Source organism: Triticum aestivum, chromosome 7A (genome assembly GCF_018294505.1).
Source record: "Triticum aestivum cultivar Chinese Spring chromosome 7A, IWGSC CS RefSeq v2.1, whole genome shotgun sequence".
NCBI classification, from domain to species: Eukaryota; Viridiplantae; Streptophyta; class Magnoliopsida; order Poales; family Poaceae; genus Triticum; species Triticum aestivum.
In genome coordinates, this window is record NC_057812.1 from 7,319,967 (window position 1) to 7,347,393 (window position 27,427).

Sequence of the window (27,427 nt, forward strand, 5' to 3'; positions counted from 1 at the left end):
AATCAAGAAACTCAGAAATATTGTTAGGATAAAGAAATTAGCGACAAAAAATAACAAGATCTTTGTCTGCACAATGAAGAAGACATCAGTTCACTACAAGATGGTACTAACTATTATACCTTGCCTTTTTTATTCCTTTGCCCCATTTCCAATATAGAGAAGATATTTATGCACATCCTTGTTTTCAGGCCTTTCCAAAGCAGTTCACTGATGATTACCTCTCAAACCACCTCTATGGCAGGAGGCGAGGAAGGTTTTCATACAACACCCACGGTTCAATATTGAAGTGTCACTACAAGAAATATGTCAACTTGTGACAACCACTATTGGTCACTGAAAGGTCACAAATTTCCATTTACGACCTTTTTGTGACCAAAAACAGAAGGTCAAAAGCTGGCGGTCGTAAACTGACTATAGCGACCTTTAACAAAAGGTCGTTGATCCTATGACCTTCTGTTTTGGTCGCTAGCTCTCTCCCCAGGCCATGTCGGATCCGACGTGGCAATCTGACGTGGCAAAATTGCGACGAATTGAAAAGGTCACTGACAAGATTCAGCCCGGTCCGATTCGGTGTTTTACATGGGCCGAGCCCATTAATTCAGCCTATTTGTGTTTTTTTTCATCAATTTTTTGTTGGTTTCATGGGCCTGGCCCATTTTATTTTTTAGGACGTAGCCTTCTATAATTCATTTCTTTTTTGGGCCTCGGCCCTTTTACAATCCAGTCTATTTTGGGCCTCCACAACATGCATTTATAAGCTTGACATCACAAGGGCATATGGCTATTCCAGCTTACATCTCAGCATGTACGTATGTATCCAAACCATTTCATTTCTTTCAACACAAAGGATTCTTTCAACAGCCACAACAGTAGACAGTAGATACATTCAACAGAGACTGGATTAACATAGAAATGAAGCAACAAAGGGCAGACCGAGTACAGGAACTACAGCTACATGGGACTACAGCTACCATTTCTATTTCATGGGACTACAGCTACCATTTATATTTCTACACGCTTGCAAGAGAGCGAGGGACTACCAAGGAGCTAAACTAACAGCGGCCAAGCTAAACTAACACCCTCCCCCTGCTGCTGCTTGGTGTGCCTGCTACTGCTTGGTTTGCTGCATCACTAGCCGCCCTGCACACAACAAGAATTTTAGCTTTACATAAGGTTTACAAGAACAGGACCCTAATACATGAGATTGACATTCACAAGCTATTTGCATTTATATTTAGAACTGCGTCACACCATTTACATTACTAGTTATGTATTGACATACTTATCTAAAAATTCACCACAGATGATTGTGGCCGATCTTTATAGAGAAAGCATGAACCTGTGTTACTAGACAATGCATAGTTGTGCATACAACATTTGACAGATCTTTTATTGCATCGAGTGTTCTGTTCGAACACTGGTAGCAACTGATATTCATTTGTACACAAATAATCTCATTACAAGATTATAAACAATAATCGTGCTTCCAGACTACAAGACAAGAGATGAAACAGCAAGCTGAATTTGGATGCAGTTGGCATGGCAGCGGAGCGTGGACCATAGCTATCTATCAAATGCATAGTATTACAAATCAGAACCCCATCATTACCCTCCAAAACAAAGGAGAGCTCATTACAATGGAGATGAAACAGTAATCATGTCAAACATGTAAACTGAATTTAGGCGCAGCTGACTCGGCTGCAGAGCATGGGCTATAGCAACCCATCAAATTCATAGTATCACAACCCATGGTTAATCCCCATAAACAGAGATTCATAGTATCACAACCCGTGGTTAATCCCCATAAACAGAGATCATATAAAACTAGCAAGCACTGGCAAAAGTATCGAAAAATTCGCATACCACGCTGCGTATATCGTGCCCCTCGGTACCCGCACCGAGATCCTGACCCTCTTCGACCCACCCGGCGTGGCGGCAACCTGCTCCGTGTCCTCCACCTGCACGACGGCATCTGCGCTGTCGAGAATCGGCCCTGCCCAATAGCCAACACAGTAACCACAGCCGCATCGTCAGCTCGACCAAGAACGCACGCAGCACCGGAGAGAGATAGATAGGGCGTAGTAGTAGTAGTAGTTAGCCGCCGCCGCACCTCCGGTCATGACATAGGCGACGGTGCCGGGGGCGACGACCACGCCGAGCGCGTCGTCGCCGGCCCTGGCCTCCGCGATGACCGGGTACTCCCCGGGCCCGTCAGCGGCCACCACGGCGTACCCGTCCAGCAGGAGACGACCGTTATTCACCTCAGACGGAGTAGCGGGAGGGGGGAGGAGGCGGCGACGGGATGGGGAAGGAGGGGGCGGCGACGGGGGGCCGTCGTCGTCGATCTGGATCGGGGAGAGGGATTGGGGTGGGTGGTGGATCTGCAGCGAAAGAATGGAGGCGGGGGAGGGAGGAACGAGAGAAAGAATGGAGGCGGGGAGTGGGTGGAAAATGTTCATGAGGATAGACCTAGGGTTTCGGCTCGGGTGGGTTTGGGCCGTTGGATCCGGAAGCATCCGACAGTGGTTGATGCGTGATCCGCGTGATATGCCCATGGTCCAATCAGAACGCAGCAAACCATTTGATGACCTTATGACCATATAAATTGGTCGTGATCGATTCAAGATAAAAAAAATTCATTCATTTTTCAGTGCTCAAAATGAGTTTTTTTGAAAGTCCTATCAAATATTTGTTCAAATGATCTCATATTGTGCACAAGGGTGCATTTTGGAATTCCAAACAATGTTGCCTAAGGAAGTTTTCATTTTCTTTGCACGGAAAATTCATTTTTCATTTTCCGAGTGCCCAAAAAGAGGGTTTTTTGTGAAGGAACTACCAAATAATTGTTGCAAAATTGGACCAAATCATTTTTATAAAATACTAGGCCATATATAATGCACAATTGACAAAATGGTTGGGTGAAAAAAGTTTTGATCTACCTCTGGTGAAAAAGACAAATTGCCGTCGATTCAGCTGGAAACGGGTCAAATTTGAACTGTAGCTGCCTCATAGTTTGCTCTTTATTTTTTCCAAAAATCATTTCTAGGTACATAAGTATCTATTTAATCATAGAAACACCAAAAAAATTCCAAGATTCAACCACTAGCTAGGAACGGTCAAGCCCGCCGTTCTGACCGCATTTTGAAACGGGCATAAAAAATTCAAAAAAAAATCAAAAAATTGGAAAACCTTCGCATTGTGTCATTATATGTGACCAAGTTTTCAGGAAAAATAATAAACTTGTAATATGGTAATTATTTTAAAAAAGTGTTCTCAGAAATGAGCTATCATGCGTGAAGATTCATGGCTTTCAAGCCAAATAATCAATCTTATGGCCACATTCATGGCATAGTTTGTTCAAATGATCTCATATTGTGCATGAGGGTGCATCTTGGAATTCCAAACAATGTTGCCTAAGAAAGTTTTCATTTTCTTTGCACGGAAAATTCATTTTTCATTTTCCGAGTGCCTGAAAGGAGGGTTTTTTGTGAAGGAACTACCAAATAATTGTTGCAAAATTGGACCAAATCATTTTTATAAAATACTAGGCCATATATAATGCACAATTGACAAAATGGTTGGGTGAAAAAAGTTTTGATCTACCTCTGGTGAAAAAAGACAAATTGCCGTCGATTTAGTTGGAAACGGGTCAAATTTGAACTGTAGCTGCCTCATAGTTTGCTCTTTATTTTTTCCAAAAATCATTTCTAGGTACATAAGTATCTATTTAATCATAGAAACACCAAAAAAATTCCAAGATTCAACCACTAGCTAGGAGCGGTCAAGCCCGCCGTTTTGACCGCATTTTGAAACGGGCATAAGAAATTAAAAAAAAATCAAAAAATTGGAAAACCTTTGCATTGTGTCATTATATGTGGCCAAGTTCCTAGGAAAAATAACAAACTTGTAATACGGCAATTATTTTAAAAAAGTGTTCTCAGAAATGAGCTATCAAGTGTGAAGATTCATGGCTTTCAAGTCAAACGATCAATCTTATGGCCACATTCATGGCATAGTTTGTTCAAATGATCTCATATTGTGCACAAGGGTGCATATTGGAATGGCAAACAATGTTGCCTAAGGAAGTTTTCATTTTCTTTGGACGAAAAAACCATTTTCCATTTTCCGAGTGCCTGAAATGAGTTTTTTTTGTGAAGGACCTACCATATATTTGTTGCGAAATTGGACCAAATAAATTTTCTAAAATACTAGGCCATATTTAATGCACAATTGACAAAATGGTTGGGTGTCAAAATTTTTGATCCACCTCTGGTGAAAAAGACAAATTCCCGTCGATTCAGGTGGAAGCGGGTCAAATTTGAACTGCAGTTGCGTCATAGTTTGCTCTTTATTTTTTTCAAAAATCATTTCTAGGTAAATAAGTATCTATTTAATCAGAAATACATGGTTTGATGGAGAGACATCGAGGTTTGGACGGTGGCCGAGGGCCCCAACTCTAGAGCGCGTAAGCTCGCATGCCCGCCACGTGGTCACCGCGTGACTGTGGCGTTGCCATGTGTTCTGGGCGGCCTAGGCATGTCTAGTGGGTTGGACACTCCCCAGGTAGGTGCTAGGAAGAAAATCACAACATAAGATTCTCACGAGGAGACCGATCGATGCTCAAACATGAATAAGCAGCCAAGTGTTTGATTAGCGGTACGGGAAATGTACATGGATAATGGGCGTGAGTTTTGGCTGAGGATGATCAGTTACTAAGAAGACCGTCTTCACAAATTTTCAGCTCAAAAGGAGGAGCCTAGGTGGTACTTGCTTTGCAAACCACCACACTGGACATAAATATGAATGTTGAAGCTCAGCTCAAAATAATGAATGGATTGAGCTGGCATTTGGTGGAGGATGGTTATTTGGGCATAGGAAAGCACTGTAGAAAATGGATACTATTTGGACATGCCAAAGTGGTACTTCCTTCACAAACTGTTACTCTGAACAGAATAGGAAAATGAATATTTTTGAATTATTTTTGAACTAGGCAAGGAAGGTTTTTATATATTTGACGAAGATATGACCCAAAGAATTTATGAGATTTTTTTGGGAATTTTGGGAATGACAGAAATATAGGTTGCTTCACAACCTAGGGCAAGAACTGCCACATGGACATGCCACATAGGCAAAACTGATGAGGTGGCGCCTAGTCATAGCAACCCACCACAATTTACAAGGCTATGACCATCTATATTGGTCGTTAACAACTAGAAATAAGGCAGCGGACTAGCGCTGTTTGCTTTATGACCTTTTCGTGTGAGGAAATTACGACCTTTCTGACCAAAATGGTCGCAATGGTTTAGGGTTTGGAGCCCCCCGAACAGCTTTTGACCAATTGGTCTGAAATGGTCATAAATTTATGACCAATTCTTCGAGTGTCACCGACAGAAGGTCATAAGTTGACATATTTCTTGTAGTGTGTTCCTGAAGAGGTCGAAGGACGGACGGTCAATCATCCACAGGCACTGGCCTAAAGTTGCAAAGACCATCAACATGAATGAAGGCTCAATATTCGCCTTCCGCTTCAGCAGTTTTTCAGATGAGATGCATTTGTCTATATGCCGTTTATGATGCTAATTTCAAAAGGTTCTACATGTTGCATGTGGAACTTGCTGCTGGTGTAGTTGTGTAATGGGGTAGCTGAGTGCTGAAGCTATATCATGTTGTACTCTGATGTATTTCAATTATGAAATTCTGCTTCCTTAATATGGAAATGAAATATATTGTGTGCTTAATATGAATGTCAATTATATTAATAAATGGATTATTAATAATAGGGCAATTAGCCTGCTAATGGCGAATTAGCCTGCTAATTGGGTTTTGATATTGCAAATGGGTTGTTGAAAAAATACCGTGGGCGATGACCTCAGGCAACGCACATAGTTTCTAGGAATAATCCGTGTTGGATCAATGAACAATCACACACGACTTTCTCTTGAAAACTGTTTGCATTAGGCCACCTTGCGCAAACGTTTACCACATAAAAACGGTGTGTCAGGGACAGCCTTTGCCACACAGTTTCTTCTATGGACCGTGTGTGCTACATTCAATAACGCAAATGATTTAACGGGAAAAATTGTGTGTGATGTACCTGTGAACAGAAACGTTTTCCTTGGAGCGATTGTGTGGGATGTGCATACGAATGGAAACGTTTAGCGGGGACTGACTGTGTGGGATGTACTTGCGACCGGAAACAATTTCGCCGTATAATTGTATTTTTTATATGTACTATACGTATTTCCGTATTTGAGCGCTCGCCGGTCGCACACGACCTCATTTTGCCGAACGTGTGTGCCAAGAGGGCATATCCCCGACGGTTTCTGGGTCTTGTAGGAAGGACCCCCGCTATTGCCCGCACTCACTTGGAGACGGTTCCAGATGCCGTTGTGGAAAGGGGTTTTAAACCGTTTGTTTAGGACCGACGCGCACCAGTGGGAGGGCAGCAATGTTAGAGGAAATGGCAGCACTTGATAAGAACCAAACATGGGTACTTATTTCTATCCCTGCAGATAAGAAAGTTCTGGGTTGTAAATGGGTATTTAGAGTTAAACAAACTCCAGATGGTAAGGTGGAAAGATATAAGGCTAGGCTAGTTGCAAAAGGGTATAGTCAAACTTATGGAGTGGACTATGATGAAACGTTTGCTCCAGTGGAGAAATTGAGTACTGTTAGGACTTTAATCTCGATAGCTGCAAATCAGAAGTGGAAATTGTTCCAGATGGATGTTAAAAATGCTTTTCTCCATGGAGATCTGCAAGAGGAGGTTTATATGGAAATTCCTCCTGGGTTTAGAAGACGGGAAATACAGGGTAAAGTGTGTCGGTTCACAAAATCTCTCTATGGACTAAAACAGTCTCCTAGGGCATGGTTCGGAAGGTTTTGAAAGGAAATCTGTTCCATGGGTCATCGGCAAAGCAATACAGATCATACCCTATTATTTAAATGTCAGTGTGATCAGGTTACTATACTTCTTGTTTATGTAGATGACATTGTGATTACAGGTAACAATGAGGTGGAGATATCTCAGTTGAAGAAGATGTTAGCAAAGTCGTTTGAAGTCAAGGATATGGGATATCTCCACTACTTCTTGGGAATCGAAGTTGCATATGGCCCAAAAGGTATATATCTCTCACAGAGAAATATGTGCTTGATTTACTTGAGGAGACGGGGATGTTAGGATGCAAACCTGCAGTCACACCAATAGAACAGAATCATCGGATCTCTGCAGATGGTGGTGATCTCGTTGATAGGTACCAATACCAAAGGCTAGTTGGGCAGTTAATCTATCTGTCACATACGAGACCAGATATAGCATATGTTGTTAGTATTGTAAGCAGATACATGCATGACCCTAGAACTAGCCACTTAGATGCTATGAATAGAATTCTAAGATACTTATTGAGTTGTCCTGGGAAGGGAATCCTATTCACTAATCATGGACATCTGAGAATCGAGGGGTACACCGATGCGGACTGGGCTGGATGCTTAGATGATAGACGTTCAACTTCAGGCTACTGCATTTTTGTCGGAGGAAATTTGGTTAGTTCGAGAAGTAAGAAGCAGAGTGTGGTAGCTCGCTCGACAGCGGAAGCGGAGTTTAGGTCAATGGCTTCAGGGTTGTGTGAACTAATGTGGCTAAAAATATTGCTAACTGAGTTGCAATTGTGCAGCGGTGCACCTATTCCGGTGTATTGTGATAATCAGGCCACAATTAACATAGTGAACAACCCTGTTTGTCATGATAGAACTAAACATATTGAGATAGATAGGCACTTTATCCGGGAGAAATTAGATGAAAGGTTATTCCAAATTTCTTATGTTAGATTAGTAGATCAGCTTGCAGATGTATTAACAAAAGGGATAGGTGTTGTATCATTTATGAGGATTTGTAACAAGATGGGGCTTATTGACATCTTCGCCCCATCTTGAGGGGGAGTGTCGGTACTCCTTTTGTATAATAGGAAAGCTAGAGGTCTTATGTGTAAAAATGGAGCTCTATAAATATCTGTACCTGGGATGAATGGATGAGGTTGTCCCGACCAGAATTCCAGAGCCTTCCCCTTCTCCCACCTTCGAATCCTCTCTGGTTAGGTGTGTGTTATTCAACACTAACCGACAACACGCATACAAAATCCATCATCAATGATTGTGTGACTGAAAGTGCGTTATATCGACTAGAGGGGGGGTGAATAGGTGATTTTTATGAAAGTCTTCAGAACATAGAAGTTTTGAAGACAAACGATAAAATTAAACCTATTACCATGCATCGGAAGGTAGACTACACTAGGCTAACCATAGTCAAGTATTCAATGAAGTGAAAGCACAAATACTAATAGCAGCTAGTAGTAAGGATCAGGTAGGAAGATATTGTGAAGCCAAACAGAACACGCAGTCACTCAGTGAAGACAAATGATAGAGCAAACATAAAATGACTTCACAAGGAGTAACAGTAAGTAAAGTGAAGTGAAGATGAAACCAGTGACTCGTTGAAGACAATGATTTGTTGAACCAGTTCCAGTTGCTGTGACAACTGTACGTCTGGTTGGAGCGGCTAGGTATTTAAACCTTAGGACACACAGTCCCGGACACCCAGTCCTGAACACGCAGCTCAGGACACCCAGTCCTCACCGTATTCTCCTTGAGCTAAGGTCACATAGACCTCGCCCAATCACTCTGGTAAGTATTCAAGGTAGAATCCCAAACCTTCACAGACTTCGTTCACTGGCAATCCACAATGTCTCTTGGAAGCTCAGAACGCGACTCCTAACGGGCTGGAGGATGCACAGTCCTCAAGTGTAATAAGTCTTCAGATCACACAGACAAGAAGACTTAAGTGATGCCCAATTCTCTCTGGCTCTGGTGGTTAGGGCTTTATCCTCGCAAGGAATTCTCTCTCAAAGGCTTCGAGGTGGGTTGCTCCCAAACGACAAAAGTCGTGCTTTCAATCTGAGCAGCCAACCGTTTATGGTTGTAGGGGGTGGGCTATTTATAGCCACTTGGCAACCCGACCTGATTTGTCCGAAATGACCCTGGGTCACTAAGGAACTGACACGTGTTCCAACGGTCAGATTTCAAACTCACACGGCAACTTTACTTGGGCTACAAGCAAAGCTGACTTGTCCGACTCTGGACAAGATTCGCTCTCATAGTCTTCACTCAAAGACATAGGTTTTTGGTTTAGGCATCACTTCAGTCATTCTGACTGGTTCTCTTGGACCCCACTTAACAGTACGGTGGTTCCTATGACTCAACACAAAAGAAAAAGAACTACGAAAGATCTAAGTCTTCGAGCTCCATAGGCTTCATATAGTGTCTTCTCTTGTCATAGTCTTCAATGTGAATATCTTCATATACCACCTTTGGCTTCAATGTCTTCATACAGTTTTAGGGGTCATCTCTGGTAGTAAAACCAAATCAATGAGGGACTTCTACCTGTGTTATCTGCAATTCTCACAAACACATTAGTCCCTAAACTAGGTTTGTCGTTAATACTCCAAAACCAACTAGGGGTGGCACTAGATGCACTTACAATCTCCCCCTTTTTGGTCATTGATGACAAACTAGTTGAAGTTTTCAACGGGGAATATAATCTGTGAAATTGTAAAGGATAAGGAATTGTCTTCATAAGTTGCAAGGGCTCCCCCTGAAGACGTGCATATAAGTTAATTTGCTTTTGGAATGCAAATGCACATGGCAGGTTGTACTTGTGGAGATCCACTTCAACTTATGATGACAATCCACTATGCATGTGAAAGTATATGAAGATAATGACATGCATAATGGAAAATGGACATCTGCAGAATGAGCTAAGTGCGGAATTTATCGTCGCACATGCGGAATTTATCTTCGCAAAACAAGGTGGCAAATAAGTAGCAGACGACCATCTAGTTTAAGTGTTACAACTCATAAGAACCACATGTAGCAAAAAGAGAGTTGTAAGCACAAAGCAAAATATAAAGCACCCGCCCATATGGACCCGCTTGAAGACTATCAATCTCATATGCTTCTCCCCCTTTTGTCAGTAATGACCAAAAAGGTTTGAAGACATAGAGCCTCTACTCGTTCCCATGAGGAGTAGGTGAAGTAGCAGGGTTGTTGGTGTTGTTTGGCGGTGCAGAAGAGCTTGGAGGTGCTGAAGGAGGTGGCGGTGAAGTAGCATCGTCTTCTTCCTCAATAATTCTGGCAGTCACTGTGGCAGCAGAGGAAGAGAACTCAGAGTCTTCAAGGGATGGAGTTCCTAGCAGCACAACCCTTCGAGGAGGTGTGGAGTCAAACTTGAATCTCTCAGAGAAGCCATCCTCTTGAAGATCAGCTTCAGAACACATCATCGTGAGCCCTTTCCATGTGCGGCGACAGGTTTCATGGGCAACGAAAGCATTCTTGGTGGCAAGATTTTGAGTGCGATTAACATCCACCAAGAGGCTTTTCATCTGACGCTTCACCCAGTCATGATGCCTATCCTGTTTCTGATGTAGAGCCACAAGAAGCTCTCGGTCGTTGAGAACACGAGTGCGCTTCTTGGGTCTTGGAGCAGTGGCATTGTCAGTGGCTTCAGTGGAAGCAGGGTGTGGTGCACGTGTAGTGCCAGCCAAAGGATACACCCGAGAAACTGCTTCAACGCCTTCAACGTTCTGAGTAAAACTCTGATGGTCTGCATTCTGAAGACTTAGAGGTTGCTTGGAAGGCTCAGAATATATGGCTTCAGTAGACATGTCCACATCAGGCAAGAAGATCCGATGGTTGCGGGCTGAGGGCTGATACGAGATGGCGGAGTGTAGCTTGATCAGCCGCATGACCCAAGGGGCGTAGAACTTCAAACCAAACAGATCAATGCCTGATGCAGCAAGTTGGCGTATGAAGAAGTCCTGTGCATTGAAGCATTTGCCATGAAGTATATAGAAGACCAAAGTCTTCATTGCACCCTGAAGCTTGGCATTTGGAGAGTGCCCTTTGATAGGCCAGAGAGTTCGCCGGATGATGTGATAGATGGTTCTGGGCAGGTACTCAAGGTCTTCAACGAAGAACTCTGTGGGATACGCAGCATCTTGGGGCAATGGCTTCATCATGCTGAGCATTTGACTCATATCAGGTTCTGGCCGCTGAAAGATGCTCTCAATAGCTTCAGCATGCAGCTGACATCCTTGCTCGAAGAGATCGCCAGGAGTGGGCAAGCCAGTGAGCTCAATGATGTCAAATGCATTGGCTTCGTGATGAACGTTGCCAGTCATCCACTCCAGGACCCAAGTCTTCGGATCTCTGTTGTACCCTTTGATGTGAAGTGTGGCATAGAATTGTAGCAGCAGCTCTTCATTCCAATGCTCTTCATCAGTAACAAACTGCAGCAGACCCACTTGCTTGAAGCAATCCAACGCTTCTTCTAGACAGGGCAGACCAGCTATAGCTTCAACATCAAGGCGCTTGTGTGGGGAGATGCGACCTTGGTTGTAAAGAATGCAAGAGTAATAGCTTCGCTGAGGATAGCTCCAGAACCGATCAGATGATATCCTTTCCCTTGAGTAGGGGTTCCTGGAGCTATTGAAGAACGTGTTGTCTGCCCTGAAGCCATTGATGTTGAAGGAGCCAGGTGCTGATGCAGGACCTGGAAACCTTGGCAGTCTTGGAATTGGCTTCTGGACCTGAGGTCTGTGCTCAACATGATAGTTGAATTGGGGACCAGCAGCAGACTCAGGAACAGAAGTGGCGGGATCAGTGGCTTCGCTATCTTCTGAAGCTTTTGCTAGGGAGGGCTCCACATTAGCTTCATTGGTGGTTGTGGCAGCCTCACGATTTTCATCCTCCACTTGACTAGCTGGAGGGTCGGTCACAAGCACATTCTCCTGGAGAACTGCTTCTTGATGGAACAGGGGAGTGGGATCTTGTGGTACTTCTTCTTCTGCGGCTGTTGCAGCCGGAATGTCTTCAGCAGAGACTTGAGGCCTTGGACCTTTGCGAAGCCTGCGGAGCGCAGACGACGCCTGTGGAGTTGGAGTGGGCTGGGCCTCATAGTCTTCTTCCTCTTGTGGGCGATCCGCCCATGAAGCATCATGTGCAATTGGCGTCAGTGGACGACCAATGCTGATGAGTTCGCTATTTTCAAAATGAGGAAGGACTGCATCATCTTCTACATTGTCATGAGGACCAATGTCTTCAGCAGCGATGGGATCAGCTGCTGGAATGTCTTCAGCTTTAGGAGCCTCTGTGGAAGCAGGCTCATGAACTATCAGTTGACGTTCTGCATCAGGATGAACCATAGAAATGGGTTCAACTATCAAGGGCTCTGTGGAAGCAGCCCGAGCTTTCTTGGTCTTCCTCTTCTTCTTGGAGGGGGCAGTAGGAGAGGCTTCAGAGTGTTTCTTATTCCTGGCTTCAGCCTCAGCAGTCCTTGTCTTCTTGAGCTCTGAAGCTGTTGACCGGCTTTTTGGCTTCGAGCCAGTCAGTCTAGTTGGGAAGACAATCGGAACTGCTTCTTGCCTTGATGCATCAGGTTCAGCCGTAGCAGGCTTCTTCTTCTTCTTTGCGGCCATCCTGGGGTCGATGCCAGGACGCCCAAGCGCCTTGCGCTTCTCAGCCTCATTATAGGCTTGCACACATCTGTCAGCCAGAGTCTTCATGCGCTCACGCAAACCCTGAGCTTCTGCACGCTTCTTCACAAAGGCTTCCTTGAGTTCGTGCATCATTGTCTTGAAGTTCTTCACTTCTTGCACGCTGAGCTTGGCCATATGCTTCTTGAACTTAGCCTTTTCATAGTCAATCTTCTGCTTCAGTTCAACAATGCACTGGGCAATAGCAAGTTCTGAAGCAATGGCGCCTTGGAAGGCGACACTGAGGCCAATGGGTAGCTGCAGATCTTCAAAGCTGATGTTTGGTGTGTCAAACCACTCGTCAATGAAGTTGTGGATGATGGTGACATCAAAGAGAGGCAGATCATTGAAGATTTCTGCTTCTTCTTTGCTCTTGATGAGTTGCTCAAGAGCGTCATCTGCAAGATCTTCATCACTTGACAGATCAATGTCGTCGTTGCGCAGAATGGCAGCAGCTGTTAGCTCTTTGCTAGTGTGAGACAGAGGCATATTGGCCTTCTGGGGCTTGGAGACGCGTGATAAGTCTTCAGACTGCACACTGTCTTCAGGAGGTGCAGTTGCCAATGGCTTCGCCCTTGAGATTTTTGGTGAAGGGGCTGGCTTTGAAGCTTTTGGCTTCTTCAACTGCTTTGGCTTCGGCACTGCAGGTGCGTCATCAGACTCAGTGTCAGCTGCAGGCTCATTCACTGCAGTCCCTTGAACCAAGATGTAGGTGATGAGGCCTTCAAGGTTGGCGAAAGGACCGATGACATTTGGTTATGCATGTCGTGTGCCATCTGCCCTTGGAGATGAGGGACCAGGGTTGAAGTCTAACCCAAAAGTCTTCTTGTTCTACTTTGCTGAGTTCTGAGCAAACTGGAAGTTGCGCTTGAACAGATTGTCGTCACGACACCATAGCAGTGACGACGAGCGTGCATCAGCAGGTTGTGGTCCACGAACCATGCATGGATAGAAGCCTTGAGCAATGGCTTCATCTCTGGACCTGGGTAGAAGATTCTTGAATAGGATGTCACCCCACGGTCTCTTGATGGCGTTTTTCTCAGCATACTCCTGGGTCACAAATCTGTATTTGAACCATTGTTCTGCCCAATATCTTCGAATCCATTGGATTCGGGTCTTGCGCTGACTGTAATCCTCTTCAGGATCTGTCTTGTACATTTCTGAGAGTTCATCTGGCAGATCTCTGGAGGTCTCACCACGACGCTTTCTGCCACCCTTCCTTGCTGCTTTCTCTGAAGCCATAAACTTTAACTTGAAAGGCTTCAAGACGTTCAAAGGCTTCAAAGGTTTTCGTTTGCTGGATCAACAGGAACTGGCTTCGGGAGAATTTATGTGATGCTGTAAGAATTCTGCAAATGAATGCAGACTATGAGAACCAAAGGATTCTCCCACGGATATGTACCTGTGACAGCATTAAGGTGCGAGGGAAGGGGAAGAGGTCATATGCATTCTCAGAAGATTTTGAAGATAAATCTGTTTAGAAGACATTGACCTCAGCGTGCGAAGACATTCACTCATAGATAAGAAGTTGGTTCCAGATTTGTACGAATCCACAGATCAGTACAAGTGAGGAATCTAACTACTTTGTGAAGCACAAGTGAATATACTAGGCATGTTATGAGATGCAGTATGAGAGAGATCTAGCTTGTGTGAACAGAAACTGCTTGTGGTAGAAAGTGACAGATCAATAGGATCAATGGTGCTGTAAAAAGGGAGTTTTATTTACCACACTGAGAACTGCTAGACGGAGTGGGAAATGGGGCCGAGCAGTTCACTCTTCCGTGCCCTAACTTGGCGACAGAGGACACCTACGACGACGGTGGAGAGGACGATGTCCGCGGTCGGCGTGAAGACGGCGTTGGAGAGGTTGCGGCAGCGAAGCGCTTCGTCGCCGGCGTCGTCGAGAGCTAGCGGTGGCGCTAGGGTTCGTGCGAGGGTGGAAGAAGAGATAATGACCGCTGTGAGTGTGTATTTATAGGCACATGTGCGGCACTGTGCTATTACACAGGTGCCCCTGGCGATTCGCATCTGAGGAACACGTGGCCATTATGCGTAATTTTGGGGTTTGTTCCACGTCCCACGCACGCCTGGATTGTCGGGTGGTCATTCCTACTTCTCTGGATTTCATGTGGAGGAATGAGCATTGAAAACGGACTTAATGGTTGTCTCTATATCTTCTGCTGACAAGGACGCAGAGAAGTCACTCGACAGTTTCAATAGAATGCATATGACTTGGAGAGATAGAGTTTGAGATAGAAAGCATAGAGAGGTTAGGGTCCGATCACATTCACTTAGTTCAAAAGATTCAACACGAAGACATAGCTATAAGTGAATGCTGTAGAGGACAGAACACTAGTATATATATATAATCAACATAGTGAAGATAATCATGAAAATATGTTGAGATCGAAGCTAAACCAAATGGGAAGACATTGCAAGGTAACGCCATGAGTGAAATACTTCAAAATAGAACGTTTGGTGGTGGCGTTACCCACCGTATAGGAAGTATTAGACCCAGACACGGCGCACAATTATCGTGGCGCTCCGAAGTCAAATTCCACATTAATGTATTCACACTTAGAATGTATGTCTTCATTGATTGAAGATATACTTTACTGTGTGTGTTGCACATCTAAGTCATCAATATGCATAAGGGTTAGGATGTGTGCCTGATCATAGGACATTTGAGGATTCCAGGATATTTAGCTCACACCGTAACTTGCAAAACCTCTTCTCATCCAAGGGCTTGGTGAAGATATCTGCCAATTGCTCTTCAGTGTTGACGTGTATGATATCAATATCTTCCTTCACAACATGATCTCTGAGAAAGTGATGACGAATTTCAATGTGCTTTGTCTTCGAGTGCTGAACTGGGTTGTTAGCAATCTTGATGGCGCTTTCGTTGTCGTAGTAAAGTGGCACTTGCTTCAGATGAATGCCATAGTCCTTGAGTGTTTGCTTCATCCACAGAAGCTGAGCGCAGCAAGATCCAGCATCAATGTATTCAGATTCAGCAGTGGAGAGAGATACACAGTTCTGCTTCTTTGAAGACCAACATACAAGTGATCGTCCCAGAAAGTGACATGTGCCTGATGTAGACTTGCGATCAACTTTGTCACTAGCATAATCAACATCCGAGAATCCAACCAGATCAAACTCTGAGCCCTTTGGATACCATAATCCTAGAGTTGGGGTGTGAGCCAAATATCGAAGAATTCGCTTCACAGCTAAGTGATGCGACTCCTTTGGTGCCGCTTGAAATCGAGCACACATGCAAACACTAAGCATAATATCTGGCCTAGATGCACATAGATAAAGTAAAGAACCAATCATGGAGCGGTATACCTTTTGATCGAACTCTTTACCATCGTCGTCAGGACCCAGATGATGTTTGGCTGGCATTGGTGTTGTGAAGCCTTTGCAGTCTTGCATACCGAACTTCTTCAGGCAATCTTTGAGATACTTCTCTTGAGATATGAAGATGCCATTGCGTTGTTGTCGTATTTGAAGACCGAGGAAGAACTCCAGCTCCCCCATCATGGACATCTGATATTGCTCTTGCATCATATATCCAAACTCTTCACTATACTTCTGATTGGTGCAGCCAAAGATAATGTCATCCACATATATTTGGCACACAAACAGTTCACCATCATATGTCTTCGTGAAAAGAGTGGGGTCTAGGGAACCAGGTATGAAGCCTTTGCTCTTCAGGAAGTATTTGAGTGTGTCATACCAGGCCCGAGGGGCTTGTTTGAGGCCATACAGTGCCTTGTTGAGCTTGTATACCATGTCAGGATGTTTTGGATCTTCAAAGCCAGGCGGTTGTGCAACATAAACTTCTTCTTCAATCTTGCCATTGAGAAAGGCACTCTTCACATCCATTTGATATAGAAGTATGTTATGATGATTTGCATAGGCCAGCAGTATGCTTATGGCTTCAAGTCTAGCCATAGGAGCAAATGTTTCATTGAAGTCAATGCCTTCCACTTGAGTATATCCTTGAGCAACGAGACGAGCTTTGTTTCTGACAACTTGACCATGCTCATCTTGCTTGTTGCGGTATATCCATTTGGTGCCTATTATATTGTGCTTCCGTGGATCAGGACGCTTAACCAGTTCCCATACATTATTCAGCTCAAACTGTTGAAGCCCTTCTTGCATAGCTTGAATCCATTCAGGTTCCATGAAGGCTTCTTCAACTTTCTTGGGTTCTGCTATTGAGACGAATGCGAAGTGCCCACAGAAATTTGCTAGCTGAGTTGCCCTTGAACGAGTGAGTGGACCAGGTGCATTGATGCTATCAATTATTCTTTCAATCTGCACTTCATTGGCAACGCGAGGATGTACTGGGCGAAGACTTTGCTCTTGCTGTTCATTGTCATTGTTGGAAGGAATGTCTTCAGGCTGAGCATTGTCTTCATGTTGATCAGGTGCTGAAATGATAAGTTCTTCTTCAGGATGAGCTTCAGAAGGTATAATTTCTCCAGTTCCCATTAGCTTGATTGATTCACTGGATGGAACTTCATCTAACACATTTGGCAGCTGCTCTCTTTGTGAACCGTTGGTCTCATCGAACCGCACATCCACTGTTTCAACCACTTTGTAATGAAAGAGATTGAAGACTCTGTAGGAGTGCGAATCCTTTCCATATCCAAGCATAAAACCCTCATGTGCTTTTGGTGCAAATTTTGAGGTGTGATGTGGGTCCTTGATCCAGCACCTTGCGCCAAATACTCTGAAGTAACTGACATTTGGCTTCTTGCCAGTAAGGAGCTCATAAGATGTCTTGTTCAGTAGCTTGTGAAGATAAACACGATTGATTGTATGGCATGCAGTATCAATGGCTTTGGGCCAGAATTTTCTTGGGGTCTTGTATTCATCTAGCATTGTTTTGGCCATCTCAATTAGTGTTCTGTTCTTGCGTTCGACGACGCCATTCTGCTGTGGCGTGTACGGGGCCGAGAATTCATGTGTGATGCCCAAGGTATCAAGATATGTATCAAGGCCAGTGTTCTTGAATTCAGTGCCATTGTCACTTCTGATGTGCTTTATCTTGGCGCCAAAATTGTTCATAGCTCGATTGGCGAAGCGTCTGAAGACATCCTGCACTTCAGTCTTGTAAAGGATTATGTGCACCCAAGTATATCTAGAATAATCATCAACAATAACGAAGCCATAGAGGCAAGCAGTAGTAGTTAGAGTTGAGTAATGAGTGGGACCGAAAAGATCCATGTGAAGCAGTTCGAAGGGTCGAGTAGTGGTCATGATTGTCTTCGAGGGATGTTTGGCCCTCGTCATCTTCCCTGCTTCACAGGCACCGCATAAGTGGTCTTTCTTGAACTTGACGCCCTCGATGCCTATGACATGCTTCTTCTTCGCAAGGGTGTGGAGGTTCCTCATGCCAGCATGTCCAAGCCTCCGATGCCAGAGCCAGCATTCTGAAGCCTTTGCTAGAAGACATACTGCAAGCTGTGGCCCTACTGAGAAATCTACCACGTACAAATCATCTTTTCGATACCCTTCAAACACTAGAGACTTGTCAGATTCCATTAGTACAAGGCAACGATATTTTCCAAACATTACGATCATGTTCAAATCGCAAAGCATTGAGACAGACATTAAGTTGAAGCCAAGGGATTCAACAAGCATGACTTTATCCATGTGTTGATCCCTTGAGATTGCAACTCTACCTAGACCCAATACCTTACTTTTACCAGTGTCAGCAAATGTGATGTGGCTCTTGTCGGATGGACGTAAGGTTGAGTCCATAAGAAGACTTCTTTTGCCAGTCATGTGATTTGTACACCCACTATCAATAATCCATTCTGAAGACGCTGGTGTCGTACCCTACAGTGCAGTTAGGGGGATAGGCTTCACCAAGAGCATTGTGAAGCAAAAACATTTGACGAACCAGTGGGTTATGAAATCTTAGATCCAGGTTAGGACTAATAGGGAGAGTAGCAAGCGATTCAGGTACGAAGTACATAGTAAGACCATTTGGGCATTTGATCTTGCGCCCTACAAGATGTTTAAGGTCCCCAGCAATAGCGTCAGACGATTTTGGTTTTCTGTTGGAGACCTTTCCCTGCAAAAGAGAGTTAAGCTTTCTTAGCCACCCACATCTTCAAGGGTGGCTTAGAAGCAATAAGTCTAAGTGCAGCATCTGAGAATTTTGGCTTTGAAGCCCTAGCAAACAGTCTTGCAGGCGGACAATAGTACTCATAAGAATAAGCAGAATAGTTCTTGGTCTTATGAACATGGCGGTTTGATGAACCGCTCTCATATTCATATGCCTGAGTATGGTTTCCCTGCAAAACATTTGCGTTAGTGCGACTCGGGTGAGTCCTCTGTCTGTATGAAGCCTTTGGACCGTATGAAGCCTTTGGTCTGAGGTTTGTCTTCTTCACGTGAGGTGTCATGAAGACATTCACAGGAAGATTTTCCAGACACCTTTTCGGAACCCAGATCTTCTTCATAGGCGGTCCATTCCTGCAGTTAGTACCAATGTACCTAGCAAACACTTCACCATTCTGATTCTTAAACAGTATATAGTTTGCATCAAAGGATTCATCAATGATAATGGGGTTAGCACAAGTGAAGCCAGTTAGATTGGATGGATCTGCTGAAGGTTCCTTTGCAGCAACCCACATGGTTTTGGGGTACTGCTCAGGTTTCTAGTAAGAGCCATCTGCATTCATTTTCCTTACGAACCCAACACCCTCTTTCCTAGGGTTTCGGTTTCAGAATCTGCTTTTTGAGGACATCACATAGTGTCTGATGCCCTTGAAGACTTCTGTACATCCCTGTTTCAAGCAATGTCTTCAACCTAGCATTCTCATCAGCAATAGCGATGGTATCCTCAGCAGAGGGGTTAGTTACCACATCAACAGTTGAAGATATTGCAACAGCAGTGGCAGTAGAACATTCAGCAACAGAAGTAGCATTATCACGCTCAATGCATTTAAGACATGGTGGTTCAAATCCTTCCTGAGCGGGACTGATCTGTTTGGTGCGAAGTGACTCATTTTCCGTTTGAAGATCTTCATGAACCGCTCTCAGTTTCTCAAGATCCTGCTTCCTTTGAAGATAATCATAGGAAAGCTTTTCATGAGTTGTTGAGAGAGTTTCATGACGACTTTCAAGTTCCTGATACTTAACGTGAAGATTTTTTATGTCTTCAATTAAGGATTCCGATCGAGTCATTTCAGCACCTAGCAGATCATCGCTTCTGTCTAACAGTTTTTGAATATGTTCCATAGCTTTCTGTTGTTTAGTTGCAATTTTAGCAAGTGTTTTGTAGCTAGGTTTTGAACCACACTCAGAGTCATCGTCACTAGATGTTTGATAGTGAGTAGTGCGTGTGTTTACCTTGGCACCGCGTGCCATGAAGTAGTAGGTAGAAGCGGAGTAGTCCTTGTCATTTGCATCGGTATCGGTGATGAAGTCATTGTCTTCAGTGTTGAAGATGGACTTGGCAACGTATGCTGTAGCCAGACTTGCGACGCCTGAGTCAGATTCCTCCTCAGACTCCACCTCCGCCTCCTCAGAAGCAGACTCCTCCTCTGAATCCATTTCCTTGCCAACAAACGCACGTGCCTTGCCAGATGAGCTCTTCTTGTGTGATGAAGACTTTGAGGAAGACTTGGAAGAAGACTTTGAGTATTTCTTCTTCTTCTTGTCGTCAGAGTCATATTCCTTGCTCTTCTTCTTCTTTTTGTTCTCATTGTCCCACTGTGGACACTCAGAGATGAAGTGGCCAAGTTTCTTGCACTTGTGACGTGTTTTCCTCTTGTAGTCATGAGCAGGAGCTTCATCATTCCTTGAACTTGATCGGGAAGACTTTCTGAAGCCTTTCTTCTTGGTGAATTTTTGGAACTTCTTAACAAGCATAGCAAGTTCCCTTCCAATGTCTTCAGGATCATCAGAACTGCTGTCAGATTCTTCTTCAGATGAGGAGACAGCTTTTGCCTTCAAGGCACGAGTTCGCCCATAGTTTGGACCGTAGATATCTCTTTTCTCCGAAAGCTGAAACTCATGTGTGTTGAGCCTCTCAAGTATGTCATACGGATCGAGTGTCTTGAAATCAGGACGTTCTTGAATCATCAGGGCCAGGATGTCAAACGAACTATCAAGTGATCTCAGCAGCGTCTTGACGACTTCGTGTTTGGTAATCTCAATGGCGCCGAGGGCTTGAAGCTCATTTGTGATGTCAGTGAGTCGGTCAAATGTGTGCTGGACATTCTCATTGTCATTTCGCTTGAAGCGGTTGAAGAGGTTGCGAAGGACACTGATTCTCTGATCTCTCTGGGTTGAGATGCCTTCATTGAACTTGGAGAGCCAGTCCCAGACCAGCTTGGATGTCTTCAAAGCACTCACACGGCCATACTGTCCTTTGGTCAGATGACCACAGATGATATTCTTGGCAGTAGAGTCCAGTTGAACGAATTTTTTGACATCAGCAGCAGTGACACCTTCTCCAGTCTTGGGAACGCCGTTCTCGACGACATACCATAGGTCGACGTCAATGGCTTCAAGATGCATGCGCATCTTATTCTTCTAGTAGGGATATTCAGTTCCATTGAAGACGGGGCATGCAGCAGAGACTTTAATTATCCCTGCAGTCGACATAGCTAAAACTCCAGGTGGTTAAACCGAATCACACAGAACAAGGGAGCACCTTGCTCTGATACCAATTGAAAGTGCGTTATATCGACTAGAGGGGGGGTGAATAGGAGATTTTTATGGAAGTCTTCAGAACATAGAAGTTTTGAAGACAAACGATAAAATTAAACCTATTACCATGCAGCGGAAGGTAGACTACACTAGGCTAACCATAGTCAAGTATTCAATGAAGTGAAAGCACAAAGACTAATAGCAGCTAGGTAGTAAGGATCAGGTAGGAAGATATTGTGAAGCCAAACAGAACATGCAGTCACTCAGTGAAGACAAATGATAGAGCAAACATACAATGACTTCACAAGGAGTAACAGTAAGTAAAGTGAAGTGAAGATGAAACCAGTGACTCGTTGAAGACAATGATTTGTTGAACCAGTTCCAGTTGCTATGACAACTGTACGTCTGGTTGGAGCGGCTAGGTATTTAAACCTTAGGACACACAGTCCCGGACACCCAGTCCTGAACACGTAGCTCAGGACACCCAGTCCACACCGTATTCTCCTTGAGCTAAGGTCACATAGACCTCGCCCAATCACTCTGGTAAGTCTTCAAGGTAGACTCCCAAACCTTCACAGACTTCGTTTACTGGCAATCCACAATGTCTCTTGGAAGCTCAGAACGCGACGCCTAACCGGCTGGAGGATGCACAGTCCTCAAGTGTAATAAGTCTTCAGATCACACGGACAAGAAGACTTAAGTGATGCCCAATTCTCTCTGGCTCTGGTGGTTAGGGCTTTATCCTCGCAAGGAATTCTCTCTCAAAGGCTTCGAGGTGGGTTTCTCTCAAACGACAAAGCCGTGCTTTCAATCTGAGCAGCCAACCGTTTATGGTTGTAGGGGGTGGGCTATTTATAGCCACTTGGCAACCCGACCTGATTTGTCCGAAATGACCCTGGGTCACTAAGGAACTAACACGTGTTCCAACGGTCAGATTTCAAACTCACACGGCAACTTTACTTAGGCTACAAGCAAAGCTGACTTGTCCGACTCTGGACAAGATTCGCTCTCATAGTCTTCACTCGAAGACATAGGTTTTTGGTTTAGGCATCACTTCAGTCATTCTGACTGGTTCTCTTGGACCCCACTTAACAGTACGGTGGTTCCTATGACTCAACACAAAAGAAAAAGAACTACGAAAGATCTAAGTCTTCGAGCTCCATAGGCTTCATATAGTGTCTTCTCTTGTCATAGTCTTCAATGTGAATATCTTCATATACCACCTTTGACTTCAATGTCTTCATACAGTTTTAGGGGTCATCTCTTGTAGTAAAACCGAATCAATGAGGGACTTCTACCTGTGTTATCCTGCAATTCTCACAAACACATTAGTCCCTTAACTAGGTTTGTCGTCAATACTCCAAAACCAACTAGGGGTGGCACTAGATGCACTTACAGTGACGCTAGAGGACAACAGGTGCCGGAGTGCGAGCGGCAAAAGTGAAACCACTTCTGCATTAGACAATATAGTCACAGCACATACGATGGATACAAAGGCTAATACAAAGTCACACTACTAGAAAATGGGCTATAGATGATATGGTCACTAATGGCGCACCAGACATGTGGTGCGCCACTAGTATATAGTAATGGCGCACCATGAGACGGTGTGCCATTAGTGTGGTAGATACTATTGGCGCACCAGACCCATGGTGCGCCATTAGTAACAATTTTTTTTCCAAAAATACTAATGGCGCACCAGGGAAGAGTGCGCCATTACTAGTTTAACTAGTAATGGCGCACCACCAACACAGTACGCCACTACTATGTTATTTTTTTTGCAAAACTTATAATGGCGCACCTCAAGCTGGTGCGCCATTAGTAACGAGGGTTACTAATGGCGCATGTGTGTGTGGTGCGCCATTAGTAACCTGGGACCAGCTAGATATTTTGGACAGCCACACCTACACACTCACTTTCCCCACTTCATTCCCTCCACCTCCTTCTCCAAGCTTGTGTCAGCTGCCTCCTCCTCCTCACCTCATTTGCACCATAGATTCATCAAAATTAAGTGGTTAAATTATCTTTTTTTGATAGGTAAGTAAGGGGAAAGCTATCTTTATGTTGTAGATCTACTTTTTTTCTCCCTAGCTCGCTCCAACAACGTGCACATGCACTTTTTATGGCCTTGCTAGATCTATGTATGTTTGTGGTGTTGCATATATGTTTGTGTTTGCAGGTACCGGTATTTGAAATGCGATAGTTGCCAATATTTTGCCGGAAAATTGATTCATTTCCATTTCGGCGAGAATTTTGGCACTATGTATTCTTTTTGGTCCTATTTTTAGGGAAAGTCATGCCAAATTTTTTCTTGGTTCTAAAATATCATTTTGCTCTACCCCGCAGGCGACCATGGTTCGCACGATGACCGAAGGCATCATGAATAGGTTTTTGAGCATCTGGAAGGCCAAGATGCTTCAAAAGAACGAGACGGAGATAAGATGTCCGTGTCGAAGATTCAAGCTGAAGAGCCTTATTGCGGACCCGGATTCCGGGCAGGTGCGGGACCACCTGCTCTTGCGTGGTTTCATGGATGGCTATCGGTGGCAAGGTGATGAAGATGACTAGAAGTCGTCCATGGGGGCCGGGCAAGAAATGAGGAAGGGAAGCAAGACAACCACCGCGGCGAGGGCGGGCGAGAAGACGAAGAATCTCCAGGACATGATCACGACGGTGATGTTGTACACAGTCATCATGTAGAATATGCCGGACATGATGATAAGGAAGATCAAGATGAAGGTTACGATCATGAAGATGAAGATGTCGGAGTAGACGACGATGGAGGATGGGTGCAGGACCCTCATATTCAAGAGCTGCTTCTCAAGCAGACGGATAACAAAAGAGCTGCCGCCCGAGAGAAAGCCAAGCTGGATCAACTGGAGATAGACGTGGTTACTCCATTGTATGAAGGATGAAGGCCCGAGGATACCCGCCTGAAAGTAACGCTCATGGCTCTGGAGATGAAGGTAAAACACAAAATGACCGACGCATGCTTTGACGAGAACATGTCATTCTCGCACGAACGTCTTCCCAAGGGGAACAAGTGCCCGACCAGTTTCGAGGAGGCGAAGAAAATCATGTGTCCTCTGGATTTACCGCACATGAAATACCATGTGTGCATGAACAATTGCATCATTTATCGGGACGAGCACACGGAGTCTACCATATGTCCGGTGTGCGGCGTCACTCGATACAAGAAGAGGAAGAAAGCTCCTCGAAAAGTGGTGTGGTACTTCCCGATCACTCCTTGTCTGCAGCGGTATTTCGCGGACCCTAAGGTAGCAAAGCTCCTGCGTTGGCACGCGGATAGGGAGGAGAAGAAGCGAGAAATGACGGAAATGATCCAGAGATAAATAAAAAAGACAAGATGCTGAGTCACCCTAAGGATGCGAGCCAGTGGCAAGCGCTGAACTTCGAAGACCCAGAATTTGGGAACGATCCAAGGAACATCGTGCTGGGCGCGAGCACCGATGGAGTCAATCCGTTTGGCAGCCAGAGAAGCACACATAGCACCTGGCCTGTGTTTGTGTGGATGTACAATCTTCCCCCCTGGTTGTGCATGAAGAGGAAGTACATTCACATGAGTATGCTAATTGAAGGGCCGAAACAACCAGGGAACGACATCAATCTGTATCTGGGGCTGCTGAAAGAGGAGCTAGACACGCTGTGGAAAACGCCAGCCAATACGTGGGACGCCGTAGAGAAAGAATATTTCCCTATGAGAGTCGCACTGCTCACGACGGTGCACGACTATCTCAGTTACGGATATCTCGCGGGGCAGGTGGTCCACGGATTTTTTGGATGCGTCAGGTGCATGGATGACACAATGTATCACCAGCTAGATAGAGATCCTGGGTCTTCGAAAACCGTGTTCATGGGACATCGAAGGTGGCTTCGCGACGATGACCCGTGGAGAAAACGCAAGTATCTGTTCGATGGTGAAACCGAACCCCGAAGACGCCCGCGTATGAGGAGCGGCGAGGAAATAGACGAGCTGTTGAAAAATTGGAAAGATTGCCCACTGTCGGGAAAGAAGCAAAAGGCGCTAGAGCCGGGAAAGAAGCGAAAGGCGCCAGAGCCGCCGCTGAAGGTATGGAAAACGAGGTCTGTTTTCTGGGACTTGCCGTACTGGAAGATCCACCGTGTGCCTCACAGCCTTGATGTCATGCATATCACGAAGAACGTGTGCGAGAGTCTGCTTGGTACCCTGCTCAACATGCCAGAGAGGACCAAAGATGGGCCGAAAGCAAGGGCGGACTTGAAATCAATGGGCATCAGGGAGGAGCTTCACGCTAATGATGATGATGATGAGGCAAAGTAGGACACAGAAAGTCGTCGCAAAGGCAAAAAGGCCAAGAAGACCGGAAATGACTACCCTCCCGCGTGCTTCACTCTAAGTCAGGAGGAGATCGAGCAGTTTTTCACCTGCCTCGTAGGAGTAAAACTTCCTTACGATTATGCGGGGAAGATAAGCAGATACCTAGACCCAGCGAAGCAGAAGTTCAGCGGGATGAAGTCTCACGACTGTCACGTGCTGATGACGCAGATACTTCCAGTTGCAATCCGTGGGATCATGGACGTGCACATCCGTGAAACGCTATTTGGCCTATGCAACTTTTTCGACGTCATCTCTCGGAAGTCGGTTGGCATGAGGCAACTCAGAAGGCTACAGGAAGAGATCGTGGTGATACTATGCGAGCTGGAGATGTATTCCCGCCCGCATTCTTCAATGTTATGGTGCATCTGCTGGTCCATATCATGGAGGATATCATCCAACTCGGGCCGACGTTCCTGCACAGCATGATGCCGTTCGAAAGGATGAATGGTGTCATCAAAGGATACGTTCGCAACATGTCACATCCAGAGGGAAGCATAGCCGGGGGCTTTCTGACCGAAGAGTGCATCTCCTACTGCACGAATTATCTAGGCATCGAGAACCCCATTGGTCTGCCCGTCAACAGGCACCTCGGCAGGCTCGCTGGATGAGGTCACCATGAGGTTCGCCGTGAAATGCATGTCGACTTCGAGGGTCGACTCGCCGACTTTGAAAGAGCAAACCTAGTCGCGCTACAACACATAGACGTGGTCGATCCTTGGGTGGTAGAGCACAAAACCTTTATTGAGAAGACGTACAATGACCGAGGCCAACAGAGGACGGACGGAGATATAATCAAAGAGCACAACTCATGTTTCACGCGTTGGTTCAAGCAGAAGCTTCTGTCGTACCCTTTACATGAGGATTCTTCCATGGAAGAACAACTCATATTCGCCTTGTCACAGGGCGCCGAGCACAACCTGATGACCTATGAGGCGTACGATATCAACGGCTACACATTCTACACCGAGGACAAGGACGTGAAGAGCGATGGTTATCAGAACTCTGTGGTAATGATGGAATCCTACACCGGTAACGACAAGGACAGATACTACGGAAGGATCGAGGAGATCTGGGAGCTGAGCTACGCCGGAGAGAAGGTCCCTATGTTCCGTGTCAGATGGGCCAAGAGCGTCCTAAAAGAAGACCGGTATTTCACCACCATGGTTATACCCGAAGCCAAATCCAAGACCGCGGGCGCAAACGTCACCGCGAAATATGAGCCATGGGTACTGGCTTCCCAAGTGGACCAATGCTTCTTCATTACCGACCCGTCAAAGCCCAGTCGTGTTGTCGTGAGGAGAGGCAAAAGGATGATCATCGGAATGGATGGAGTCGCCAATGAGCAAGACTTCAACAAGTACGGTGACCCGAAGATGGAACATGACGACGACGATGAAGTAGCAGCATACACCACAAGAAGAAGCAGGACCACCCTACCTAAAGGACGTCCGTTCCACAGAAGAACTCCGTTTGCGAAAAAGAAGGGCAAGAAGATTGTGAACAGATAGCTAGCTAAGATCGATTGTATTTAAATCGTAGTCTTCATTTCTCGATTGTATTACATGGGCACTTTTTGAACTCATGAATATTTTTAAATTTCATGGGCACTTTTTGAATTCATGAATATTTTTTCAAATTTGATCTCTACCCCCCTCCATCTCGATCGCTATCCCCCTCCATCTCGACCTCGATCCCCCCCGGCACCCTCCCCCGCTAGCTCCACCGCCGCCGACGACCCACCGCACCCTCCCCGGCCCGCTCCACCGCCGCCGAGCACCCCCCGCACCCT

General features: G+C 45.2%; 1 pseudogene; it reads right to left on the reverse strand.

Moving 5' to 3' along the window:
• Positions 1–1,131: 1,131 nt before the first annotated feature.
• LOC123152745 (putative disease resistance protein At3g14460) overlaps positions 1,132–27,427 on the reverse strand; it is a 48,562-nt pseudogene continuing 22,266 nt past the window's right edge.